The sequence below is a fragment of the Mercenaria mercenaria genome, chromosome 15 (assembly GCF_021730395.1).
Source record: "Mercenaria mercenaria strain notata chromosome 15, MADL_Memer_1, whole genome shotgun sequence".
Taxonomy (NCBI): domain Eukaryota; kingdom Metazoa; phylum Mollusca; class Bivalvia; order Venerida; family Veneridae; genus Mercenaria; species Mercenaria mercenaria.
This window is the reverse complement of record NC_069375.1, coordinates 36,284,802-36,291,242: the sequence shown is the minus strand read 5'-3', so window position 1 is coordinate 36,291,242 and position 6,441 is coordinate 36,284,802. Positions and strand designations below refer to the sequence as shown.

Here is a 6,441-nt window from a genome sequence, read left to right as displayed (position 1 = left end):
GACTCGGACAAATGTTATATCACCGGAGGTACGCATTGACTTGCACCAGCTAGGTGTCATTTTACAAAAAAATATATCTTTAAAAACTTTACATTCAAAAACATTGTTTTGTTTACGAATTCTGCTTGGCGTGATACCCCAGTTGAAACGTCACAAGTCACGTGATTGTGCACCGTGCATATTTATTGGGGAAAAATATTTTCCAATGTCCGTTATCATGCACCGTGTGCTATTTTTCCCCTACTTCCGGTAAGAAGTAAACATCGGGGCTTGCTGTCAAATTGTATGGAACACCACTCTGTTCGACGAATTACTGGTTATTGTCAAGTAAATCGTGTATGGTAAGTAAAAATACTTATTGACTGAAGTATGTGAAATGTCCGTTACTAGGCAAATGCAGTATTAAACTATATAGTTATGAAGGTTGTTTGAATTTCATGGGTTTCCGCGAAGTTCACTACGACAAAGTGTTTTATTCAAAACATGTACTGATACACAGACCGGTACGAAATGTAAGTGTTAGTGGTACTCAGTATTAGAATTGTCAACGATAGCTTATTCTGAAAAAGGTTTAGTAAAGTTCAATCGGTCACATGGGTTATACATGGAAAATAGATATACGGAAGCGTGTTTGAGTCATAATAAAGATGTATAAACATAAATTCGTAAAAATGTACTTAAATGCACCCATTTTGTGTTTCTAAGTAGTAGAGGTATATTTCTTTCAAAAATATTGACTATTTCAAATGTCATTGTTATAGGATCATTTTTGTTATTTTCATATCAAAATTCATGATTGTGTTATGCTGTCTGTGGCATAAGTGCTTACTAGAAGAAACAAGTCTTTTTTTTTACTGTTGAAAGTGTTGCTATACTATTTATCTGGCATTTACTGGATTTTATCATGAGGTAAAACCCTTGCTATTTATTATTTGTAACATTTGACTTTTACAACATTGTTTTAAATACTTTAATACCAATGCATATAATTTCCTTATGAAGATTTGTTGATACACCTTACAATGCAACATTAACGTTTCCCTTTTCAGTGCTGAGGAGAAGTGTGTTATTTGCGACGTGAAGGACGAACGTAAAATAGCAACATTGGGTGAAAAAAGGTGTAGAGAGTTAATTTCTGCAGCCAGGAATAAAGGTACTGTAATATTCATTTTCATGCATTTCTGTAGTTTATGCTATTTCCTGGCCTATCTAGCGTTGTATATTTATTTACATATTGAGAAGAATGGAAGCAGAAGAATGCAATCGCGTGTTACTTATTACCAATTTAATTTCAATATTCAATTGTGTAGTGTAGCTGTATTGAAAGAAAGGTATTTTTAAATCAGTGTCTGTTATTCTCTGTATCATTGTATCAAAACATTACACTGAATACTTGTGTGTTATCCAAACATCTTTGATATTTGTACATAAAAGAATGAATTATAAAAGGGACCATAATGAGTCTATTTGTATTATTCCTTTTATAAATAAAGATTATATATTACTCGCCTATTAATCCTAATGTCAAATCAATTAACCTTTATATTCATTGTTCTTTTTATAAAATTGCAGGAGAACAAATGTATGTTACACCTGAGAACATTGTCCGCTGTGATGTAGAAAAGTTATTGCCACCAGAATCTACTTTGAGATGCAAACGGTACCTCTAACGTAGCTAAACGGACACATTCATCTCACTTCTTTTCATTTCAAATGTCTATTATGTGGTACAGATGCCAAACAAAATGACAAAAAGGCATATGATGTTTTTCAAATGAAGACTTCGAAATTTCAGTTAAAAATAAAAGATCTGTAAAATGGGGAAGCGAAGTTTTCTGTAGACTTGAGTCCGTACATGATCTAACAGCAGTTGGTGCAAGATATCATCAAAAGTGTAGCACGCATTTCAGAACAGGATGTCAAGTTCCGATTAAACATCAAACACCTCAAAATACTGTAAAACGTAAAGGAAGACCAACAAAAGAATCATCTGAAGAGGCATTTTTGAAAACCATGCATTATTTTGAAAACACTGAAAGCGAACAAATAACTTTAATTATTAAATGATCCCAGGCAAAAGTCACTCTTCACATGATGACATTGAAACAGCTGGTAATAAATCATTCATATGTTTGTACAAAGGTAAAACAAATGAAACATTAAACACATTAAGGTACAGAAAATTCATTACGAAGGCAACAACAAGCACATCGGTAGTACAGATACAGACTCTACCACCTACAGAGGCAGCTGAAAAGTTTCATAATTTTAAAGTGCACTGCCATTTAAGTACAGACATGGTTTGGAAGGAATACAAACCCTCTTGACTGGGGATGGTACAAACATGGTGATAAACGTGTTCCTTAGCACAAAGTTGCTCTAATGGGAGGGCTGTAGATGTCATGACATTAACTTAACTGACTTTCATAATCTTGAGAGAGCAATCAAAAGTTTTTTCCATCTCCTGAATTTACATTAAACATGTTTTAAAGAACCATGTCTTATTACTAAGGACAACAGACTAACTTTATAATAGAGCATAATTTTACAGTATATCGCATCACAAAGTTTTGTCCTCACAGTGGTTTTCATTTTGTACATTACAGCTTTGTGTACATTTGCTGTTAGCTGAAAAAATGTAGTTTAGTGCCAATTTTAAAACAGTTTTAACATTTTACTGTGGAGACCTGTTCTATATATACTGTAGTACAGTCACTGTTGATCTGGGATTCTTTTCCTTATTGCTTTTTAATATACCGTTCTTGATATTATGACATTTGTTACATTTAGCGCGGGTTTCAAAGAAATAGTTTAAAGATATTGCTTGCACGTTTTATGCGTGGATCGGCCCACTTAACTCTTTAGGGAGAGCACCTATCTACGGATCGCGGGGTCGTGACTTGGGTCCTCGGGCGGGCCGTATGTTCTCCGTGACGATTTGATAAAAGACATTGTGTCTGAAATCATTCATCCTCCACCTCTGGTTCATGTGGGGAAGTTGGCAGTTACTTGCGGAGAACAGGTTTGTACTGGTACAGAATCCAGAAACACTGGTTAGGCTAACTGCCCGCCGTTACATAACTGAGATAGTGTTGAAAAACGGCGATAAACGTTACATTAATAAAATTGATGGGTGGGGTAAATCTATAGTGTACATTAATGCATTTATTAGTAAATGTCACAACATAGTTTAGTATCAGCTTTAATTTATATGATATTTTATATAATCAATGCCTCTAATTGAAGAAATAAACCAACGTATAGGTTTAAGCTAATGTATGTTACCTAATGAATTAACCTCTTGATTCGTCTAAATCATTCAGTTTCAATGAGGGTGCCCTTCATAATCTCATTTATTTTTAATTTTCCAATGGGAATTTTTTTTGAGGACTTTTTTTCTAAAATTCTCTAATATTTAAAGATTATAAAACAATAAAAATATTTCATGTTGGGATTTGTTTAACCTTTCGACAAAATATGTGGTAATATGACCGGCCTAACAATATTTCTTGATGAAAAGCAAACACGTTAAATTACAGTCTATTATCCCATTACATAATTTACTCTTTCAATTACATATTAAGCTCAAAAGATGTCGTCATCAACAGTAAAGAATTGTCGAAACATTAATGTCAGAAATGCATTGGCTAAATATACGTACGCATTTTAACCCTTATCATACTGGACAGGGTTTATTCTGCCTTTTCCGACCAGTGTAGATCCTGATCAGCCTGCACAACAATGCAGTCTGATCAAGATCTGCACTGTTTGCCATTCAGTCACCCCTTTTAACAGTAAATGATACTGTCAAAACTGAAAGATGGACAAGTTCATTCTAGAAATTTAGCAAAGTAAGGGTTAACGTGTGTGTGTGTGTTTGTGGTGTGTGCGTCTGCGTGCTGTGGGTTTCGTTTTGGGGAGGCTGCGTTTTTGGTACGTGGCATTCCCTGTTTGATATTTGTCTTTGTTTTTTAATTTAATCCAAAAGATATATTATGAAATATCAGTGGTTTGTTTCAAGCTATGTTGTTCAAGCTATATGACTGAAGAGAGCTTTTGATTGATCTTTCTCATGTGAATATATCATATCTGACTAAATGCGTTTTATAGTAAATCTAAAGACACAAGTTTAAATATTTATTAAAGCCTTTCATTCAAACATGTCAAAGGATGTTAGTCGTTGGAACAGGCTTAGTCAAGAGGATTTTAATGCCTTTAATAACGTTTTCAGGCTTTTTTTTGTATCTGATCTGTATCCGATAGAAATGGAGAACGTTAATCAAAGGGGAGTTTAAACTAGAAGATGCTTTTGTAAAAAAGCGCATGTCTCTCCCAATGCATAATCGTATATGCAAGAAGTCAATAGAGGACAAGACCGAAAGTCAAAGAGACACTGATGGTTGGCTGCAATAGGGATCCCTACTTGGCATGTCCAATCATCTCACTAAGTTTCAACATTCTGGGCCTAGTGGTTCTCAAGTTATGAATTAGATACGGTTTTCCATGTTCGGGCTCCTGCGACCTTGACCTTTGATCAAGTGACCTCAAAATCATTAGGGGTCATTTACTCTGCATGTCCAATTATCATATTAAGTTTCAACATTTTGGGTCAAGTGGTCCTCAAGGTATTGATTGGAAAGTGTTTTCTATGCTCAACCCCCTGTGACCTTGATCTTTGATGGAGTGACCCCTAAAAGCAATAGGGGACACCTACTCTGTAATTCCTATTTCCCTATGAAGTTTGAAGGTTCTAAGTCAAATGGTTCTCAGGTTATAAACCGGGATCTGATTTCCATTTTCTATCCGCTGCGACCTTGGCCTTTAATAGAGTGAACTCAAAATCAATAGAGGTCATCTATACTGCATGACCAATCATCCTATGACGTTTCAACACTCTGGGTCAAGTGGTTCTCAAGTTACTGCCCGGAAATGGTTTTCCATGTTCAGGCCCCTGTGTCCTTGACCTTTAATAGAGTGACCCCAAAATCGATAGCGATCATCTCCTCTGCATGTCCAATCATCCTATTTAGTTTCAACATTCTGAGTTTAGTGGTTCTCAAGTAACTGACTGGAAATGGTTTTCCTTTTTCAGGCCCCTGTGAACTTGACCTTTAACGCAGTGTTTCCCTTGCATGAGCCGATCCGTTTTGGAAGAATGTTTTGGGGCACAGCCCTTTGTGACCCGGGGGTCATGAAAAAAACCAAACATAGGGGGGGTTTTGCGACCGCAGGGATCCGGGACCGCCTCCCGCACCCGGGCGCAGTCTGGTCAGGATCCATGCTTTTTTTTTCGCTTTAAAAAGCTTACTCCCAACCCAGAAAAAGGGTTAGGAACAACTGGATCCTGACCAGACTGCGCTTTTTGGCAGGCGGGGTCTGGTTCCATGTTGGTCGCAAACCCACTATTTTTGGGTTTTCTCGGGGGCTGGGGCCCCATTTTTTTAGTGTTTTAAAACAATTTTTTTAAAAAGACACAGCGAAAGGTTTTGGGTTTTCCCCTCGGTACCCTTATTGGTAGATCGCCCGTTTGGGGAGTACAGGGGGGTCTTGGAAAAGTTTCCTGACTGCTAAAACCCAATGGGGTTGAAAAAAATTTCCCAAAAAAACTACCATGCTTGGCGTTTAAATTTTTAAAAAAAGGTTCATGAATTCTTCCCATGATGCTTTCGTGGGCGACGCTTACCGTCTTTGAAGAGGTTTTGGGGGAAAAGTGTTTTAATTTTAAAAAAAACCCAAGAACTTGTTTCCAGTCGGTCAAAAATAAATTGATGTAAAAAAAAAGAAAATAAATACGGGGAAAATTTTTTTTATAGAAAGGGGGTTTAAAAGAAAAAATAAAAGTTAAATTTTATTAGGGGCAGTTTGGGTTTGCGGGAATGGGGGAGAGGAGAAGGGGGGGGGCGTCAACATTTGGTCTTTTAAAGTTTATTTTTGTGCGAAAATTTTTTAAAAAAAGCGAAAACTGGGGAATGTTTTGCCCGGTTAAACTCCCAAGGGTATGAAGTAAAAAACAATCAAAACGGAAAAATACGAGCGGAGCGAAAAGCAAGCTGAAAATTTCAGGCTTTTAGTTTTCATTTCACGGGAAAATTTTTCATTTCCCCAGGGAATAATGGCTATTTTTCGTGGGGAGAAAGTTTTTTTTTTTTCCCTGGATTATTCCCTTTGGGGGGTTGTAATCTTATTTTTATTTAAAACCATTTTTTAAAAAAAAATGGGAAAAAGGCTCGCCCCTTTTAAATGATGTTATTCATTCCCTTACAAATTGATCATAAAAAAGAGATCAAAAAATGTTTTTATCTCCCGGGGAGGTTTTTTTCTTATTTTTTATGGTTGTAAAACAGCGCAAAAAATGTTTATTAAATTTATTTTTGGTTTGTGCCAAAATTGGGAACAAAAAATTTCGTTTTGGCCTTTGTAACACGCGGGAAAATTTGGGGA

The 6,441-nt window shown here is 36.1% G+C and overlaps 1 long non-coding RNA gene across 1 annotated transcript; it reads left to right on the top strand.

Annotated features, from left to right (window-relative positions):
- Positions 1–210: 210 nt before the first annotated feature.
- Positions 211–4,128, top strand: LOC128549025 (uncharacterized). Its single transcript, XR_008367424.1, has 3 exons — positions 211–341; positions 1,050–1,153; positions 1,573–4,128. It is a non-coding gene; the product is annotated as an uncharacterized LOC128549025 (long non-coding RNA).
- Positions 4,129–6,441: the final 2,313 nt, after the last annotated feature.